Below are 21,379 nucleotides of genomic sequence, written 5' to 3'. Positions count from 1 at the left end.
CAGAACTTTCTGTCATCGAAATGTGAGGAAAACTTGTTTTTTTAGCCACTTTTTGAGGTTTGCAAAGGATTCTGGGTAACAGAACCTGGTCAGAGCCCCGCGAGTCACCCCATCTTGGATTCCCCTATGTCTCTAGTTTTCAAAAATGTACAGGTTTGGTAGGTTTCCCTAGGTGCCGGCTGAGCTAGAGGCCAAAATCTACAGGTAGGCACTTTGCAAAAAACAGCTCTGTTTTCTGTGATGTGTCCACGTTGTGTTTTGGGGCATTTCCTGTCGCGGGCGCTAGGCCTACCCACACAAGTGAGGTATCATTTTTATCGGGAGACTTGGGGGGACGCTGGGTGGAAGGAAATTTGAGGCTCCTCTCAGATTCCAGAACTTTCTGTCACCGAAATGTGAGGAAAACTTGTTTTTTTAGCCACTTTTTGAGGTTTGCAAAGGATTCTGGGTAACAGAACCTGGTCAGAGCCCCGCGAGTCACCCCATCTTGGATTCCCCTAGGTCTCTATTTTTCAAAAATGTACAGGTTTGGTAGGTTTCCCTATGTGCCGGCTGAGCTAGAGGCCATAATCTACAGGTAGGCACTTTGCAAAAAACAGCTCTGTTTTCTGTGATGTGTCCATGTTGTGTTTTGGGGCATTTCCTGGTGCGGGCGCTAGGCCTACCCACACAAGTGAGGTATCATTTTTATCGGGAGACTTGGGGGGACGCTGGGTGGAAGGAAATTTGAGGCTCCTCTCAGATTCCAGAACTTTCTGTCACCGAAATGTGAGGAAAACTTGTTTTTTTAGCCACTTTTTGAGGTTTGCAAAGGATTCTGGGTAACAGAACCTGGTCAGAGCCCCGCGAGTCACCCCATCTTGGATTCCCCTAGGTCTCTAGTTTTCAAAAATGTACAGGTTTGGTAGGTTTCCCTATGTGCCGGCTGAGCTAGAGGCCATAATCTACAGGTAGGCACTTTGCAAAAAAACAGCTCTGTATTTTGTCAAAAAATGGGATGTGTCCACGTTGTGTTTTGGGGCATTTCCTGTCGCGGGCGCTAGGCCTACCCACACAAGTGAGGTATCATTTTTATCGGGAGACTTGGGGGAACATAGAATAGCAAAACAAGTGTTATTGCCCCTTATCTTTCTCTACATTTTTTCCTTCCAAATATAAGAGAGTGTGTAAAAAAGACGTCTATTTGAGAAATGCCCTGCAATTCACATGCTAGTATGGGCACCTCGGAATTCAGAGATGTGCAAATAACCACTGCTCCTCAAAACCTTATCTTGATCCCATTTTGGAAATGCAAAGGTTTTCTTGATACCTCTTTTTCACTCTTGATATTTCAGCAAATGAATTGCTGTATACCCAGTATAGAATGAAAACCAACTGCAGGGTGCACCTCATTTATTGGCTCTGGGTACCTGGGGTTCTTGATGAACCTATAAGCCCTTTATATCCCCGCAACCAGAAGAGTCCAGCAGACAAAACGGTATATTGCTTTCAGAAATCTGACATCGCAGGAAAAAGTTACAGAGTAAAACATAAAGAAAAATGGCTGTTGTTTTCAGCTCAATTTCAATATTTTTTTTATTTCAGCTGTTATTTTCTGTAGGAAAACCTTGTAGGATCTACACAAATGACCCCTTGCTGAATTCAGAATTTTGTCTAGTTTTCAGAAATGTTTAGCTTTCCGGGATCCAGCATTGGTTTCACACCCATTCCTGTCACTAACTGGAAGGAGGTTGAAAGCACCAAAAATAGTAAAAATGGGGTATGTCCCAGTAAAATGCCAAATTTGTGTTGGAAAATGTGGTTTTCCGATTCAAGTCTGCCCGTTCCTGAAAGGTGGGAAGATAGTGATTTCAGCACCAGAAACCCTTTGTTGATGGCATTTTCTGGGAAAAAACCACAAGCCTTCTTCGGCTGCCCTTTTTTTTACCATTTTTTTGGAAAAAACGAAATTTTCACTGTATTTTGGCTATTTTCTTGGTCTCCTCCAGGGGAAACCACAAACTCTGGGTACCATTAGAATCCCTAGGATGTTGGCAAAAAAGGACGCAAATTTGGCGTGGTTAGCTTATGTGGACAAAAAGTTATGAAGCCCTAAGCGCGAACTACCCCAAATAGCCAAAAAAGGGCTCAGCTCAGCACTGGGGGGGGAAAAGGCCCAGCAGCTAAGAGGTTAAAAATACATATTTTGGTAAAGTTGTTTTTTAGATTGTCTATTTCAAAATGCCACTTTTAGAAAGTGAGCATTTTCTTGCTTATACATTCTGTGCCTCTGCCTGCCTGTGGAATCCACATCTGGGTCAGAGTGACAGTTGGGCGGTTTGTGAATTCACTCTAGACAGTGACACAAAGTGAGCTGAGGTGTGCCCTGCATATCCTGATGGGTCTTCCCAGGCAAGAGTGGGAGTGAGGAGCTGAAACCTGCACCTGAAAGGGCTGTGTCTGTCCTAACACAGTGCAATCTCCGACCCCCTGTACTGTGTCTGGAGCCAGGCCTGGGCAAGGCAGGATCTTCTGAACAACAGAGACTTTCCTTTGAAGTTTGCCTACTTCAAAGGCAGAAATGAGTATAAGTAGTAGACCCAAAACCCCAGACTTTTAGAACGCTTCTGGATCCAGGGGAACCTCTGCCAAGGAGAAGAGCTGAAGAAGGAGCACTGCCCTTTTGTGGGGGTGTGTTCTTTGCTGGGTTGGCCTGCAGTTGCTGCTTCTGCCTTAAACAGGACAACGACTGGACGTTAATGTGTATCCTGCTTGCGAAGTTTCTCCAAGGGCTGGAGTTAGAGATTGCCTCCTGTTGGAAGTCTCAGGGATATCTAAGACTTGTGGTTCATCTGCCTACAGGATTGGGATCTGTGTGTTTTGTGCTGCAACAGAAGAAAAACCACCATGTCGTCATTGCCTGCAATGTGACCTGACAACACCGCAAGGAGCCATGCTCCGCTTTGCATGGCGACCCTGGTCTCACCACCACTGCCACCGTCACTGAGCACCTGCTTGCACCGCAGCCTTGGTATCCCCGACGACGACACTAAACGCTGACACCAACACAGCTGCCTGCACTGAGGACTGAGGACACTGCTTGTGAGGTACACAAAGCACCATCCCATCCCGCATGGCAGCCCCGGTACACCGAAGCCAGCTCCATTAACTCCAGCATCAACAGACGCCCCTGTCTGCACTGCGACCCGTGGGCACTCCACAAAGCCCGCCCTGCGTCGTACCACCACCTTGGGCCTACTGACAACGGCGCTTTAGCAACGACGACGCTGCCTGCACCGTGACCTGGAGACACCACACGTCGCTCCGCCTTCTTCACACCGCAGCTCTGGTCTCATCGTCGCTGCAGGATGGCGTCGCTGAACCGCTGCCTGCATTTGACCTGTGGGCACTGCACACTGCATCGTCCCACGTACCCGATGCAATCAACACCAGCGCTCCTAACTTTGTCATCAGCCCATAGTTTGATCTGCAACACATGTGACTTCAAAGGCCAGACGACCCCTGCACTATCCTCTGGAACCAACGCTGCACTCTGGATCTCATTGAGAGGACTACGCTGCCCTACATTTACAACGTACTGTTTGCAGGTCTTCCTGACACTGTAGCTGGCCTGTGAAGCCACAGAAGGCCTGAACTGCTGGATTTGTTGTTCACAACGCTGTGACAGCCCCAGACAGAGCTATCGACTTCAAGGAACTGTATTTTTTTTAAAGTAATTCTTGCATAATTCACATCTTTATTACTGTATGTAGGATTTTTCTTGTTTTGGACTTGTTTTACACAGATAAATATTGGAAATTTTACTAAAACTGGTGAGGTGTCCTTTTGTAGTGTTTTCAATTTATTAACTGTGTGTTGTGTGCAAATGCTTTACACACTGCTTCTCAGATAAGCCTGATTGCTCATGCCAAGCTACCAAGGGGGTGAGCAGGTGTTATCTGAGCTGGGTACCTCCCTTACCCTAACTAGAGCAAGGGTCCCTGCTTGGATAGAGTGTACACTTACTGCCAACTAGAGATCTCATTTCTAACAGCAGTAAATACTTACACCACAGAGGAAGGAAGAACAAAGAGCATGATTTGGATCATAAGGTGTTCATTTGTCTCTGAAGTATGAGATCAGAAGGATGAAGAACCTTATTCCTGGGCAAATGATCTTTTTAAATACCATTCATCAGACATCCTGTCTGGGGTTAGCAAAAATAAAAGAAATTTGTAAGCCCAGTATCTCCTCACCAGCAAAGTTTAATAATTGGCAATCCTTCCTGAATGTTACCAAGGAAGAACTAGATGTGAAGGTTCAGGCTGGTACCTATAACTCTTCACTTGCCAGTCCAGGCGGGTGGTTACTATGGCCAATGGACGTTTTGTGAATTCCTCAGAGGGTTTCAAGATTATCCGGCCAGACCCTCGCTTTGTCTCGGGTCAACACACGGGTATAGTTACAACATACAGTGTGGGTAAACTGTGCCAGCCGTGGGTACAGACTAACACGCTAACCGCAGTTAAGGAACATCTTAACACTCTTTCTGAAGATACAGAGTTGCAGGACTTCTTGTTAGGTCCTAGAAAGCCACACTCTAAAAGAATCATCTATGCCATATGTAATGAGATCTGGACGCTCTCTCAGATAGAAGCTGCTGCACTTTTAGGGCAGATAGACAAAGAAAACTTAGAAAAGGCTTTAGCTGTTGTCAACAACGGCACAAACACTCTGTCCAATAGGATTTATTCCCTAACGAACATACTGTTGTCTGCAATTGATATTATTCAGACAGACATATCCCTTTTATACCATGTACAAAGGCAGCTGTGTTCCATCATGCAGTTAGGGTGGACATAACAGACTCTGAAAAATGTTCCATGGAAGTATATTAACGGTAGTGACTGGTTTGCTGCTTTTAATATATCGAACAATGGGCAATGGCTAAAAGGGAAGCAGAGTTTCACCATGCTTCACAGAGAGAAGTTACCTTTCACAACTGCAGAAAGTCTATCAACAGTAAGGGTCCTACATGGCATTATTAATCTGCCTAGTTCCACTTTTTGTTCTTCGAAATGCCTGAACCATCTTGCTGTGGGCAGATACGAGCGGTTAGGCGATAGCTATATTGAAGAAGAGTGGGAGTTGCCCTTTGAATACAAGTGTCAGAACGGCGAAACAGAGGTCTTTCTCAGGGGAAGCGAATGTGAGACTACTGTTAGTCATTCAATCATCTGCAAACAGGTGTCCCTTCATGGCCTTTGCAACGTGGGGGTCGCAAACTTGGTTTGTTTTCTGAAGGGGACTCCAATCACCTTGATTCGACCAGCTTTTCATTTACTTTTAAATGGAAGTTATATGGTGCTGAGTGACTAAAATTGTTGCAGTATGCGACCAGGAATTGCCTACGCAATTTCAGTCTCTAAGGTTGTTAAGTGTTGCGGATATGTTTTATTACCCCACACACAAGAGATAGGAGTATCAGAAATGTGGCCTCACATTGATACTGCTAATGTAAATTATAGAAATCTGAGCAGACTACAGGTGCTACTGTTCCAAAAACAAGTTGCGTGGACATCGGCTAGAGAGACGTATGCTCTCCAGATAGCATGATCATCAGCCGAGATACAATCACTATTAAATACCAACTTCTCCATGCACTTTGGAGAGCTGGTATCTAGAATTTTCAACACTTCAAGCACTACGGGGATTATCAGTTTCTTTAAGGCTGTTGGGTCTGGATTCGTGTCCTTATTCCAAATTGTCTTCGGAGTCATTCCTTCGGCCATCCATTCACGCTTTTCAAGTGTGTTTGGCAGCTTTCCTATAAGTTTTGAGTCAACAGGCGGAGTACTACTACTCTTGGTTCTGATTCATAGTGGCTGTGCCTTTCCAGCTAAGAGGAGTAATGGAGCCACTACCACTAGCTCAACTGTGCTGAGAGCGCTGGTTCAGTTCTTCAATGCTCCGTTGCTGAAAGAGTTGGAGTGTGATTGGTCATCGTCATTCCGACCAGTCCTATTGTGTGTGCAGCCAGTCTTTCGCTGCGTGTGGTGCCTCTTCGAACACTTGCCTATGGTGTGTCTTGCTGTTCCGCCAGTGCCTCCTGTGGAACTGCTGATGTCATCGATGAGGGTTCATTCATGGCCATGCCACTTGAGACTAAGGCTGATTCGCGAGGCCACTTATGAGCCACCTTTGGTGAATGATCTGGCTCTTTTTGGCACTGTGGAGAGTGCGATTCTTGCAGGGGGATCTGCACAAGAGACTGCTCTGCACTACTCTGTGGATCCATCGCCATATCCTGTCATCGATCTAACATCTGACGAATTGGCCTCTTTCCTGAGGTTCTTTCCATTTAATAGATTTGAAGATGCTCTTCAAGATCATGACTGTTGTTAAATAGATTTGATGATTGGCTTATCTTATCAAATTCAAAGTTTGCATTTATTGCCTATACTTTAGCCTGCCGTGCTTGTCATGGTTGACACTATATTGCTTTGTATGTTTTTATCTATTTTTTAAACATGTTTTTAACTACAATTTTGTAGCTATTTTTAATGATTTTTAGTTTGTTGTAGTCTAGAGCATTTTAGCTTGGGTTCATTCGCCTTTGGTGGCGTCATCCTGTGGCGCCATACTTGTTCGGGCAATGGGGAGGGTGTAGTGAATCCTATCTTGTTTTAAGGGGAAGCAGGAGTTAGCTTAGCCTTCTGGCTTGCAGACCTGTGCCCCTGGCACCTAGTGACTTTTACCCTACTTAGCGTGCTCTGTTTTAGCGCAATTATTTAATTATATTTTCCAAGATGGCTGCACTGTTTTTAGTTAGGACAATGTTTTAGTTTCCTGCTATCAGTGCCACTTTCCATAGGCGTTAGTATCAGCGCCAGTAGATACATAAGATGTAGGTATTCACAGTAGGTATTTTCCCACTTTGGGCTTTCGAGGAATTGATTATGTAATTGCCGCCCCAACATGTCTTGTTATCTATTGTTTGGGAACAGACCTCCGTTAGGGGTCCAAGCAGATCTGTAAAAATGCACCTCACATAGACAGATAGTAAAAGGGATTCCGACCATCGAGGTTATTCATGCTGCACATTGCCTTGACACTGACCCAGTCTTTGTGTAACTACGGAGTCTGACCTAGAGACCTCATTCCAAGGCAACGAGGGTTGGGGGGCTCTTCTCATGGACATGGCACTGGCAGATTAGGTTTAACACACCTAGCTCTCTTTAGATTAGAGATTAGGTTCATTATGTTAGGGTATTAGGACACATTTCATATCTCATGTCATTTTATGTTATTGCAAGATGGTGGGGGACTTTGTATTCATGACTCTTGTCTTTACCATTCTGTTCCTTTCATCAGTCATTATCTTTATCACTGCAGCCCATGCAACTTATTGTAGATTTTAGTCTTGTTAATAAAACCTATTGGAAACTTTCCTGCATCTCCTTCATTGCCTGTGTGTTTGACTGAGACAGGTTGTTCATGTGAGAAAGGGGTAATCTCCGTTTAACCACAACACTCCCTGAGATGTCGCACCCATGAGTCCGTGCGCAAAGGTTGGCACAGATCACCTTTTACTGTTTAGGTTTTTGGTGAGGTGCTGCTTGTGAGCCGGGAGGGATAGGACGACAGTTGCAACTTGTTGTAGAACTGGCATAGTCGCCTACAAACATAAATACGGTCATCCCTAAACCAGCAGTCTTGCCTAGAGCAAGAGTCAAACTATGCCAATGGCATAAAGATAGAAACTGATAGACGTATGATGAGGCAACACTGGTGGAAGCCCAGCAGCAGAATTTTGAACAATCTGCCAATTCAATGTCAGGACTCAGAAAGACCTAAAGAAAGTATAAAACTATGATCAATTGAGTGGATATGGCAACCTTTATTTAGTCTCGGAGTGAAGGACTCTGCAACTCTTCGACATTCTTCTCCCTCCCAAGAGCCTCAATGATATCCGTAATAACAAATTTAATACCCCTGCCTCTTGTAAAGCCTATTCTCCCATGTAGGCACCTAGCACAAATTTGTCTGCCAAGACATTCCTTAATTAAACACCCACTCTGTTCTAAAGCACACTACCAAAATGAATGCTCTATTGCTAAACCATTCCCTTGGTTTACTTTTGCTAATTAAGACCTGGCTAACGGACAGTGTAGGAAGTTGGCTCTGTATGTGCTATTTCAAAGTAAGGAATAGCATGCACAGAGTCCAAGGGTTCCCCTTAGAGGTAAAATAGTGGTAAAAATAGATAATACTAATGCTCTATTTTGTGGTAGTGTGGTCGAGCAGTAGGCTTATCCAAGGAGTAGTGTTAAGCATTTGTTGTACATACACATAGACAATAAATGAGGTACACACACTCAGAGACAAATCCAGCCAATAGGTTTTGTTATAGAAAAATATATTTTCTTAGTTTATTTTAAGAACCACAGGTTCAAATTTAACATGTAATATCTTGTTTGAAAGGTATTGCAGGTAAGTACATTAGGAACTTTGAATCATTTCAATTGCATGTATACTTTTCAAGTTATTGACAAATAGCTACTTTAAAAGTGGACACCTAGTGCAATTTTCACAGTTCCTGGGGGAGGTAAGTTTTTGTTAGTTTTACCAGGTAAGTAAGACACTTACAGGGTTCAGTTCTTGGTCCAAGGTAGCCCACCGTTGGGGGTTCAGAGCAACCCCAAAGTCACCACACCAGCAGCTCAGGGCCGGTCAGGTGCAGAGTTCAAAGTGGTGCCCAAAACGCATAGGCTAGAATGGAGAGAAGGGGGTGCCCCGGTTCCGGTCTGCTTGCAGGTAAGTACCCGCGTCTTCGGAGGGCAGACCAGGGGGGTTTTGTAGGGCACCGGGGGGGGACACAAGCCCACACAGAAATTTCACCCTCAGCAGCGCGGGGGCGGCCGGGTGCAGTGTAGAAACAAGCGTCGGGTTTGCAATGTTAGTCTATGAGAGATCAACGGATCTCTTCAGCGCTGCAGGCAGGCAAGGGGGGGGCTTCCTCGGGGAAACCTCCACTTGGGCAAGGGAGAGGGACTCCTGGGGGTCACTTCTCCAGTGAAAGTCCGGTCCTTCAGGTCCTGGGGGCTGCGGGTGCAGGGTCTTTTCCAGGCGTCGGGACTTAGGTTTCAGAGAGTCGCGGTCAGGGGAAGCCTCGGGATTCCCTCTGCAGGCGGCGCTGTGGGGGCTCAGGGGGGACAGGTTTTGGTACTCACAGTCGGAGAGTAGTCCGGGGGTCCTCCCTGAGGTGTTGGTTCTCCACCAGCCGAGTCGGGGTCGCCGGGTGCAGTGTTGCAAGTCTCACGCTTCTTGCGGGGAGTTGCAGGGGTCTTTAAAGCTGCTCCTTGAAACAAAGTTGCAGTCTTTTCGGAGCAGGTCCGCTGTCCTCGGGAGTTTCTTGTCTTTTTCGAAGCAGGGCAGTCCTCAGAGGATTCAGAGGTCGCTGGTCCCTTGGAAGGCGTCGCTGGAGCAGAGTTCTTTGGAAGGCAGGAGACAGGCCGGTGAGTTTCTGGAGCCAAGGCAGTTGTCGTCTTCTGGTCTTCCTCTGCAGGGGTTTTCAGCTAGGCAGTCCTTCTTCTTGTAGTTTGCAGGAATCTAATCTTCTAGGGTTCAGGGTAGCCCTTAAATACTAAATTTAAGGGCGTGTTTAGGTCTGGGGGGTTAGTAGCCAATGGCTACTAGCCCTGAGGGTGGGTACACCCTCTTTGTGCCTCCTCCCAAGGGGAGGGGGTCACAATCCTAACCCTATTGGGGGAATCCTCCATCTGCAAGATGGAGGATTTCTAACAGTTAGAGTCACTTCAGCTCAGGACACCTTAGGGGCTGTCCTGACTGGCCAGTGACTCCTCCTTGTTGCTTTCTTTGTTCCCTCCAGCCTTGCCGCCAAAAGTGGGGGCCGTGGCCGGAGGGGGCGGGCAACTCCACTAAGCTGGAGTGCCCTGCTGGGCTGTGACAAAGGGGTGAGCCTTTGAGGCTCACCGCCAGGTGTCACAGCTCCTGCCTGGGGGAGGTGTTAGCATCTCCACCCAGTGCAGGCTTTGTTACTGGCCTCAGAGTGACAAAGGCACTCTCCCCATGGGGCCAGCAACATGTCTCTGGTGTGGCAGGCTGCTGGAACTAGTCAGCCTACACAGACAGTCGGTTAAGTTTCAGGGGGCACCTCTAAGGTGCCCTCTGGGGTGTATTTTGCAATAAAATGTACACTGGCATCAGTGTGCATTTATTGTGCTGAGAAGTTTGATACCAAACTTCCCAGTTTTCAGTGTAGCCATTATGGTGCTGTGGAGTTCGTGTTTGACAGACTCCCAGACCATATACTCTTATGGCTACCCTGCACTTACAATGTCTAAGGTTTTGTTTAGACACTGTAGGGGTACCATGCTCATGCACTGGTACCCTCACCTATGGTATAGTGCACCCTGCCTTAGGGCTGTAAGGCCTGCTAGAGGGGTGTCTTACCTATACTGCATAGGCAGTGAGAGGCTGGCATGGCACCCTGAGGGGAGTGCCATGTCGACTTACTCGTTTTGTCCTCACTAGCACACACAAGCTGGCAAGCAGTGTGTCTGTGCTGAGTGAGAGGTCTCCAGGGTGGCATAAGACATGCTGCAGCCCTTAGAGACCTTCCTTGGCATCAGGGCCCTTGGTACTAGAAGTACCAGTTACAAGGGACTTATCTGGATGCCAGGGTCTGCCAATTGTGGATACAAAAGTACAGGTTAGGGAAAGAACACTGGTGCTGGGGCCTGGTTAGCAGGCCTCAGCACACTTTCAATTGTAAACATAGCATCAGCAAAGGCAAAAAGTCAGGGGGCAACCATGCCAAGGAGGCATTTCCTTACACAACCCCCCCCCAAACGAAAGAGGATGAGACTAACCTTTCCCAAGAGAGTCTTCATTTTCTAAGTGGAAGAACCTGGAAAGGCCATCTGCATTGGCATGGGCAGTCCCAGGTCTGTGTTCCACTATAAAGTCCATTCCCTGTAGGGAGATGGACCACCTCAACAGTTTAGGATTTTCACCTTTCATTTGCATCAGCCATTTGAGAGGTCTGTGGTCAGTTTGAACTAGGAAGTGAGTCCCAAAGAGGTATGGTCTCAGCTTCTTCAGGGACCAAACCACAGCAAAGGCCTCCCTCTCAATGGCACTCCAACGCTGCTCCCTGGGGAGTAACCTCCTGCTAATGAAAGCAACAGGCTGGTCAAGGCCATCATCATTTGTTTGGGACAAAACTGCCCCTATCCCATGTTCAGAGGCATCTGTCTGCACAATGAACTGCTTAGAATAATCTGGAGCTTTTAGAACTGGTGCTGAGCACATTGCTTGTTTCGGGGTGTCAAAGGCCTGTTGGCATTCCACAGTCCAGTTCACTTTCTTGGGCATTTTCTTGGAGGTGAGTTCAGTGAGGGCTGTCACAATGGATCCATATCCCTTCACAAACCTCCTGTAATACCCAGTCAAGCCAAGGAATGCCCTGACTTGAGTCTGGGTTTTTGGAGCTACCCAGTCCAGAATAGTCTGGATCTTGGGTTGGAGTGGCTGAACTTGGCCTCCACCTACAAGGTGGCCCAAGTAAACCACAGTTCCCTGCCCTATCTGGCATTTGGATGCCTTGATAGAGAGGCCTGCAGATTGCAGAGCCTTCAAAACCTTCTTCAGGTGGACCAGGGGATCCTGCCAGGTGGAGCTAAAGACAGCAATATCATCAAGATAAGCTGTGCTAAAGGACTCCAAGCCAGCAAGGACTTGATTCACCAACCTTTGGAAGGTGGCAGGGGCATTCTTTAAACCAAAGGGCATAACAGTAAACTGATAATGCCCATCAGGTCTGGAGAATGCTGTTTTCTCTTTTGCTCCAGGTGCCATTTTTATTTGCCAGTACCCTGCTGTCAAGTCAAAGGTACTTAGGAATTTGGCAGCCCCTAATTTATCTATGAGCTCATCAGCTCTAGGAATTGGATGAGCATCTGTCTTGGTGACAGAGTTGAGCCCTCTGTAGTCCACACAAAAACTCATCTCTTTCTTTCCATCTTTGGTGTGAGGTTTGGGGACTAAGACCACTGGGCTAGCCCAGGGGCTGTCAGAGCGCTCAATTACTCCCAATTCCAGCATCTTGTGGACTTCCACCTTAATGCTTTCCTTAACATGGTCAGACTGTCTAAAGATTTTGTTTTTGACAGGCATGCTGTCTCCTGTGTCCACATCATGGGTACACAGGTGTGTCTGACCAGGGGTTAAGGAGAAGAGTTCAGGAAACTGTTGCAGGACTCTCCTACAATCAGCTTGCTGTTGGCCAGAGAGGGTGTCTGAGTAGATCACTCCATCTACGGAGCCATCTTTTGGGTCTGATGACAGAAGATCAGGGAGAGGTTCACTCTCTGCCTCCTGATCCTCATCTGTTACCATCAACAGATTCACATCAGCCCTGTCATGGAAGAGCTTAAGGCGGTTCACATGGATCACCCTCTTGGGGCTCCTGCTTGTGCCAGGTCCACCAGGTAGGTGACCTGACTCTTCCTTTCTAGCACTGGGTAAGGGCCACTCCATTTGTCCTGGAGTGCCCTGGGAGCCACAGGCTCCAGAACCCAGACTTTCTGCCCTGGTTGGAACTCAACCAGTGCAGCCTTTTGGTCATACCAAAACTTCTGGAGCCGTTGGCTGGCCTCAAGGTTTTTGGTTGCCTTTTCCATGTACTCTGCCATTCTAGAGCGAAGGCCAAGTACATAGTCCACTATGTCTTGTTTAGGCTCATGAAGAGGTCTCTCCCAGCCTTCTTTAACAAGAGCAAGTGGTCCCCTTACAGGGTGGCCAAACAGAAGTTCAAAGGGTGAGAATCCTACTCCCTTCTGTGGCACCTCTCTGTAAGCAAAAAGCAGACATGGCAAGAGGACATCCCATCTCCTTTTGAGTTTTTCTGGGAGCCCCATGATCATGCCTTTTAATGTCTTGTTGAATCTCTCAACTAAGCCATTAGTTTGTGGATGGTATGGTGTAGTGAATTTGTAAGTCACTCCACACTCATTCCACATGTGTTTTAGGTATGCTGACATGAAGTTGGTACCTCTGTCAGACACCACCTCCTTAGGGAAGCCCACTCTGGTAAAGATACCAATGAGGGCCTTGGCTACTGCAGGGGCAGTAGTCGACCTAAGGGGAATAGCTTCAGGATACCTAGTAGCATGATCCACTACTACTAGGATGTACATATTTCCTGAGGCTGTGGGAGGTTCCAGTGGACCAACTATGTCCACACCCACTCTTTCAAAGGGGACCCCCACCACTGGAAGTGGAATGAGGGGGGCCTTTGGGTGCCCACCTGTCTTACCACTGGATTGACAGGTGGGGCAGGAGAGGCAAAACTCCTTAACCTTCTGGGACATATTGGGCCAGTAGAAGTGGTTGACTAACCTCTCCCACGTCTTGGTTTGTCCCAAATGCCCAGCAAGGGGAATATCATGGGCTAAGGTCAGAATAAACTCTCTGAACGACTGAGGCACTACCACTCTCCTAGTGGCACCAGGTTTGGGGTCTCTGGCCTCAGTGTACAGAAGTCCATCTTCCCAATAGACCCTATGTGTTGCAATTTTCTTGCCCTTGGACTCTTCAGCAGCTTGCTGCCTAAGGCCTTCAAGAGAGGGACAGGTTTCTTGTCCCTTACACAGCTCCTCCCTTGAGGGTCCCCCTGGGCCCAAGAGCTCAACCTGATAAGGTTCAAGCTCCAAAGGCTCAGTTCCCTCAGAGGGCAGAACTTCTTCCTGAGAAGAGAGGTTCTCTTTTTCTGACTGTGTTGCAGTTGGTTTCCCAACTGACTTTCCTTTTCTCTTGGTAGGCTGGGCCATTTTTCCAGACTCCAGCTCTACTTTTTCACCCTGTGCCTTGCATTGTGCTCTTGTTTTTACACACACCAGTTCAGGGATACCCAGCATGGCTGCATGGGTTTTTAGTTCTACCTCAGCCCATGCTGAGGACTCCAGGTCATTTCCAAGCAGACAGTCTACTGGGATGTTTGAGGAGACCACCACCTGTTTCAGGCCATTGACCCCTCCCCATTCTAAAGTTACCATTGCCATGGGATGTGCTTTAGTTTGATTGTCAGCATTGGTGACTGTATAAGTTTTTCCAGTCAGGTATTGGCCAGGGGAAACCAGTTTCTCTGTCACCATGGTGACACTGGCACCTGTATCCCTCAGGCCCTCTACACTTGTCCCATTAATAAAGAGCTGCTGCCTGTATTTTTGCATGTTAGGGGGCCAGGCAGCTAGTGTGGCTAAATCCACCCCACCCTCAGAGACTAGAGTAGCTTCAGTGTGGACCCTGATTTGCTCTGGGCACACTGTTGATCCCACTTGGAGACTAGCCATTCCAGTGTTACCTGGATTGGAGTTTGGAGTGAAACTTTTCTTGGGACAGGCCTTGTCTCCAGTTTGGTGTCCAGACTGACTACAGTTTCGACACCAGGCCTTTTTGGGATCAAAGTTTTTACCCTTGTACCCAGGATTGTTTTGTGAAGAGGCTCTGGGCCCACCCTCCTGTGCAGGTTTTTGGGGGCCTTTAGAAGACTCTTGACTATTTTTATTTTTGGCTGTCTCCCCACCTTTCCCCTGGGGAGGTTTTGTGACCCCTTTCTTTTGGTCACCCCCTGTGGAAGTTTTGGACACCCTAGTCTTGACCCAATGGTCCGCCTTCTTTCCCAATTCTTGGGGAGAAATTGGGCCTAGGTCTACCAGATGCTGATGCAGTTTGTCATTGAAACAATTACTTAACAGGTGTTCTTTCACAAATAAATTGTACAGCCCATCATAATTACTTACACCACTGCCTTGAATCCAACCATCTAGTGTTTTTACTGAGTAGTCTACAAAGTCAACCCAGGTCTGGCTCGAGGATTTTTGAGCCCCCCTGAATCTAATCCTATACTCCTCAGTGGAGAATCCAAAGCCCTCAATCAGGGTACCCTTCATGAGGTCATAAGATTCTGCATCTTGTCCAGAGAGTGTGAGGAGTCTATCCCTACACTTTCCTGTGAACATTTCCCAAAGGAGAGCACCCCAGTGAGATCTGTTCACTTTTCTGGTTACACAAGCCCTCTCAAAAGCTGTGAACCATTTGGTGATGTCATCACCATCTTCATATTTAGTTACAATCCCTTTAGGGATTTTCAACATGTCAGGAGAATCTCTGACCCTATTTATGTTGCTGCCACCATTGATGGGTCCTAGGCCCATCTCTTGTCTTTCCCTCTCTATGGCTAGGATCTGTCTTTCCAAAGCCAATCTTTTGGCCATCCTGGCTAACTGGATGTCCTCTTCACTGGAGTTATCCTCAGTGATTTCAGAGGTGTTGGTCTCTCCTGTGAGGGAACCAGCATCTCTGACTATTATTTTTGGAGTCAGGGTTTGAGAGACCCTGTTCTCCCTAGATAGGACTGGTAGGGGGGAATTTTCCTCCAAGTCACTATCCTCTTCCTCTGAGTTGCCACCCTCAGAGGGGTTGGCCTTTTCAAACTCTGCCAAGAGCTCCTGGAGCTGTATTTTGGTAGGTTTGGGGCCCATTGTTATTTTCTTTATTTTACAGAGTGACCTTAGCTCCCTCATCTTAAGATGGAGGTAAGGTGTGGTGTCGAGTTCCACCACAGTCACATCTGTGCTAGACATTTTGCTTCTAAAAGTTGGAATACTTTTTAAGAATCTACAACTGGTTCTAGAATCTAATTCAAACTTTTACAAACTTTTAAACTCTAAAAGAATTGCTAAACAGGATCTAACACAAGGCCCTAGCAGGTCTTTTAAGAATTTAGAAAACTTTTCAAATTGCAAAAATCAATTTCTAATGACAATTTTGGAATTTGTCGTGTGATCAGGTATTGGCTGAGTAGTCCAGCAAATGCAAAGTCTTGTACCCCACCGCTGATCCACCAATGTAGGAAGTTGGCTCTGTATGTGCTATTTCAAAGTAAGGAATAGCATGCACAGAGTCCAAGGGTTCCCCTTAGAGGTAAAATAGTGGTAAAAATAGATAATACTAATGCTCTATTTTGTGGTAGTGTGGTCGAGCAGTAGGCTTATCCAAGGAGTAGTGTTAAGCATTTGTTGTACATACACATAGACAATAAATGAGGTACACACACTCAGAGACAAATCCAGCCAATAGGTTTTGTTATAGAAAAATATCTTTTCTTAGTTTATTTTAAGAACCACAGGTTCAAATTTAACATTTAATATCTTGTTTGAAAGGTATTGCAGGTAAGTACATTAGGAACTTTGAATCATTTCAATTGCATGTATACTTTTTAAGTTATTGACAAATAGCTACTTTAAAAGTGGACACTTAGTGCAATTTTCACAGTTCCTGGGGGAGGTAAGTTTTTGTTAGTTTTACCAGGTAAGTAAGACACTTACAGGGTTCAGTTCTTGGTCCAAGGTAGCCCACCGTTAGGGGTTCAGAGCAACCCCAAAGTCACCACACCAGCAGCTCAGGGCCGGTCAGGTGCAGAGTTCAAAGTGGTGCCCAAAACGCATAGGCTAGAATGGAGAGAAGGGGGTGCCCCGGTTCCGGTCTGCTTGCAGGTAAGTACCCGCGTCTTCGGAGGGCAGACCAGGGGGGTTTTGTAGGGCACCGGGGGGGACACAAGCCCACACAGAAATTTCACCCTCAGCAGCGCGGGGGCGGCCGGGTGCAGTGTAGAAACAAGCGTCGGGTTTGCAATGTTAGTCTATGAGAGATCAACGGATCTCTTCAGCGCTGCAGGCAGGCAAGGGGGGGCTTCCTCGGGGAAACCTCCACTTGGGCAAGGGAGAGGGACTCCTGGGGGTCACTTCTCCAGTGAAAGTCCGGTCCTTCAGGTCCTGGGGGCTGCGGGTGCAGGGTCTTTTCCAGGCGTCGGGACTTAGGTTTCAGAGAGTCGCGGTCAGGGGAAGCCTCGGGATTCCCTCTGCAGGCGGCGCTGTGGGGGCTCAGGGGGGACAGGTTTTGGTACTCACAGTCGGAGAGTAGTCCGGGGGTCCTCCCTGAGGTGTTGGTTCTCCACCAGCCGAGTCGGGGTCGCCGGGTGCAGTGTTGCAAGTCTCACGCTTCTTGCGGGGAGTTGCAGGGGTCTTTAAAGCTGCTCCTTGAAACAAAGTTGCAGTCTTTTCGGAGCAGGTCCGCTGTCCTCGGGAGTTTCTTGTCTTTTTCGAAGCAGGGCAGTCCTCAGAGGATTCAGAGGTCGCTGGTCCCTTGGAAGGCGTCGCTGGAGCAGAGTTCTTTGGAAGGCAGGAGACAGGCCGGTGAGTTTCTGGAGCCAAGGCAGTTGTCGTCTTCTGGTCTTCCTCTGCAGGGGTTTTCAGCTAGGCAGTCCTTCTTCTTGTAGTTTGCAGGAATCTAATCTTCTAGGGTTCAGGGTAGCCCTTAAATACTAAATTTAAGGGCGTGTTTAGGTCTGGGGGGTTAGTAGCCAATGGCTACTAGCCCTGAGGGTGGGTACACCCTCTTTGTGCCTCCTCCCAAGGGGAGGGGGTCACAATCCTAACCCTATTGGGGGAATCCTCCATCTGCAAGATGGAGGATTTCTAATAGTTAGAGTCACTTCAGCTCAGGACACCTTAGGGGCTGTCCTGACTGGCCAGTGACTCCTCCTTGTTGCTTTCTTTGTTCCCTCCAGCCTTGCCGCCAAAAGTGGGGGCCGTGGCCGGAGGGGGCGGGCAACTCCACTAAGCTGGAGTGCCCTGCTGGGCTGTGACAAAGGGGTGAGCCTTTGAGGCTCACCGCCAGGTGTCACAGCTCCTGCCTGGGGGAGGTGTTAGCATCTCCACCCAGTGCAGGCTTTGTTACTGGCCTCAGAGTGACAAAGGCACTCTCCCCATGGGGCCAGCAACATGTCTCTGGTGTGGCAGGCTGCTGGAACTAGTCAGCCTACACAGATAGTCGGTTAAGTTTCAGGGGGCACCTCTAAGGTGCCCTCTGGGGTGTATTTTGCAATAAAATGTACACTGGCATCAGTGTGCATTTATTGTGCTGAGAAGTTTGATACCAAACTTCCCAGTTTTCAGTGTAGCCATTATGGTGCTGTGGAGTTCGTGTTTGACAGACTCCCAGACCATATACTCTTATGGCTACCCTGCACTTACAATGTCTAAGGTTTTGTTTAGACACTGTAGGGGTACCATGCTCATGCACTGGTACCCTCACCTATGGTATAGTGCACCCTGCCTTAGGGCTGTAAGGCCTGCTAGAGGGGTGTCTTACCTATACTGCATAGGCAGTGAGAGGCTGGCATGGCACCCTGAGGGGAGTGCCATGTCGACTTACTCGTTTTGTCCTCACTAGCACACACAAGCTGGCAAGCAGTGTGTCTGTGCTGAGTGAGAGGTCTCCAGGGTGGCATAAGACATGCTGCAGCCCTTAGAGACCTTCCTTGGCATCAGGGCCCTTGGTACTAGAAGTACCAGTTACAAGGGACTTATCTGGATGCCAGGGTCTGCCAATTGTGGATACAAAAGTACAGGTTAGGGAAAGAACACTGGTGCTGGGGCCTGGTTAGCAGGCCTCAGCACACTTTCAATTGTAAACATAGCATCAGCAAAGGCAAAAAGTCAGGGGGCAACCATGCCAAGGAGGCATTTCCTTACAGACAGTTTGTCCCATGACAGCCTGAAGTTACTCCTCTTTGGCTATAAACTGATGACACAGAATAGCCAACCTAATAAAATAGCCAGTGGAGTTACCACTATTTTCAAGGATAGTATTTTGATCTACACTCAATCACAGGTGCTAGTAAATAATTCTGAATGTTTTCTCTTGATCCTGAACCACAATTCTTAATTTCAAAGATTTAACGTACATGATACTGCTGTGTTGGTAGGAGCTTGTTCCGTACTGAGCATTTTGTGCTAGAGACCTTTATATTATATTCCAACTTGTAACTTCAAATTTAACTACTGACTTGCGAAAGCAAATTTCAAATCTGTTTAACTCTCTTGTTTAGGCCTGTTGCAGAAGATGTTTTTGAGGGGTATTTTTTTATTTTTTAAATCAGAAATGTTTTGGTAGGTAGGCAAGTTTTCTTTTCTTTGTAGTTGTTTTTCCTTTAGCGTCACCAATCATTTGCCTACATTGTACAAAATTATACTAGCAATTGGTATATTTTGAATGTAACTATTGGTCTTATTTATAGCTCTGATAAATTGACATCTTATGTGGTGGTGGTGGCAGTGGGTTATTTTGCCTTCGGTTTTGTCACCATGGAAGTACCTTTTATAAATGGGGCCGATCTGAACATTTTGGTATTGACTGAACTGAGAGATCTAGAGTGCAGCAATGGGAAGAGAGAACAAGAGAGTAGGTAAGCAGGAGCAACAGAGCATGACACGGGAAACGGCAACACGGTCCAACCAGAGAGAGACTGACAAGTCACACAGTGCAGAAAAAGGTGCTACAGGGACCGGGGGCAGAGACGAGAGGTGAGAAGGATAAAAGACAGAAGGAAAGGAGTAACAGGACGAAACCAGAGAGCGAGACAACTGGTCATATGGAGGAGGTAACCGAGCTATTGAGAGAACAAGCAGGACCTGTAAGGGGGCAACAGGAGGCAAGGAGGGGAGCAACAAGACACAAGGATGTGGCAATAAGACACAGAGTTAGGCAACTACATTTAGGGATGGGGAGGAGGTGGGCATACAGTGCCAGAAAACAGCAACAGTACAAAGCTCGTCCAGAGATGAAAAGTCACTTGGAAAGAGAGAGAACATGCCCAGTGAGAGGCACAGACACAGAAGAGAGTACGAAGTGCAAGGATGCACGACCCATAGTGAGGAGCAATAGCGTTAGGACATGGAGCGCTGTTGGGCACTGTCGGAATTTTATTTCCTATTTACAGTAATGTATAGGCGGTAATAGTCATTTATGTGTATGCTGCCTTTCACTGTTATCTGCAATGTGCATAGATTAGGTCACGTGTGAGAGCAGATTGTATAGAATTTGCTGGGTGTACAATTCGGGATTAGTTTGCAAGCCTGAGCAATATGTGCAATATGACATGAATATGCCTGCTGTTCATATTATATTTGTTGCTGTGTTGTGTGCAGTGGCTGGTCATGTGGGCATTTAGTGTGTTTAACTGAGTGTCATGGGTTGTGTGGTATTTTCTGTGTGGTCCACCTGGCTCAGTGTGTAATGCACATTGTAATATTCATATGCTTGCTATGTGTGCCAATGTAACATGACTTGGGGTTACTGGATGTGTGCCATGCGCAGCATCACACATGAAGCATATCCATGTGCATTGTGACATGATCATAACTGGTATGTCACTGTATGTCATGCACAAATCAACACAGACACATAAGGCAGGCAACAGCCAACAGGCCAGCCTTTACAGACAATTTACGATGCACAAACCTTTGATGGCCCCCCACTTCTGCCCACACCTCTCTTACCATGCGTTTTTGTCTTAATACATACTTTTGGCTTCCACCACTCATACTTCAAAGTTGGGACATTCAATGAATATTCTGCTCTGAAAGAAAATAATACCTCTGCGAAACTTGCACCCTTTACACTGTACCTCCACATCACTCGCATTGGCCTTACGTTGTGGTCTCTGGGACCACACAAATAGGACGGTTCTTCCACTCTAGGTATTTCTTTTAAGGCCTGAGGTCTCTTTGCCTCCCTGTATTTTAATCTGAGTAATGGATTTAGACTGTAATACTCATAGGACTACTTGTTTTAACGATATACCTTTCAGTTTTCAATCGATCACTCCTGCTACTCTCTTTATCCTTCTGCAGAGGATTTGGGTAGGTGCCTGTGCCATTGTCAGTCTAGAACTGGGCAGTTCTCCAGATGCAGCCTCTGAAACTGAACACAGGGGTTGTGTGGGCAGGAGTGAAGCATGCTTTTTGTTGTTCTCAGGTGTGATGGAAAGAAGGATTTACAAGAGGAGCAAGCAGGAAAACTGGTTGTGGTTTTCAAGTACCTCTCTATGCAGTTCTGTAGACAGTCTTTGTGATGGATGATACCCTCCTCACTGACGGATAGACTTCAGCCTGGATCACCCACAGAGGCACAAAGAGGTGTGGACATCTGAATCTGGCAAAGAACAGCCACAAAGTCAGTTATCAGGAAAGAGAGTAAAGGCTGGCCCACATAAAAGGAACCTACTCACCCTGAACAATAGACCACAGCCCCCTTTGTTCCCGCCATCAAACAAATGGCAGTGATACAGAAACACCTAATTCAATTTCTATAGGAGCCTTAACTCTTTTGTCCTGACTTCAATGTCTAGGTCTTCTCCCTCCTGCATTCTGCTACACTTCCACTGTGTGGGAAATCAACTTCACCCCCACCTTGTGCACTGAAACATACCTGGGACGTCCAAAAAGGAACCCAAAGCCCTTCATCACTC

General features: G+C 47.1%; 1 protein-coding gene across 6 annotated transcripts in view; it reads right to left on the bottom strand.

Annotated features, from left to right (window-relative positions):
- ZBTB17 (zinc finger and BTB domain containing 17) overlaps positions 1-21,379 on the bottom strand; it is a 293,373-nt gene that overhangs the window by 200,986 nt on the left and 71,008 nt on the right. For 2 of the 6 annotated variants that reach the window (XM_069240108.1, XM_069240111.1), the window contains one exon: positions 20,951-21,063. The exons of the other annotated variants lie outside the window; for them this stretch is intronic. The gene's annotated coding sequence lies outside the window, so the exon portion shown is untranslated. The remainder of the gene's footprint in view (positions 1-20,950; positions 21,064-21,379) is intronic. 6 annotated transcript variants of the gene reach the window in all.

The sequence above is a fragment of the Pleurodeles waltl genome, chromosome 6, assembly GCF_031143425.1.
Source record: "Pleurodeles waltl isolate 20211129_DDA chromosome 6, aPleWal1.hap1.20221129, whole genome shotgun sequence".
NCBI lineage: Eukaryota > Metazoa > Chordata > Amphibia > Caudata > Salamandridae > Pleurodeles > Pleurodeles waltl.
The sequence above is the reverse complement of the archived record's forward strand: the minus strand, read 5'-3'. Positions and strand labels throughout refer to the sequence as shown.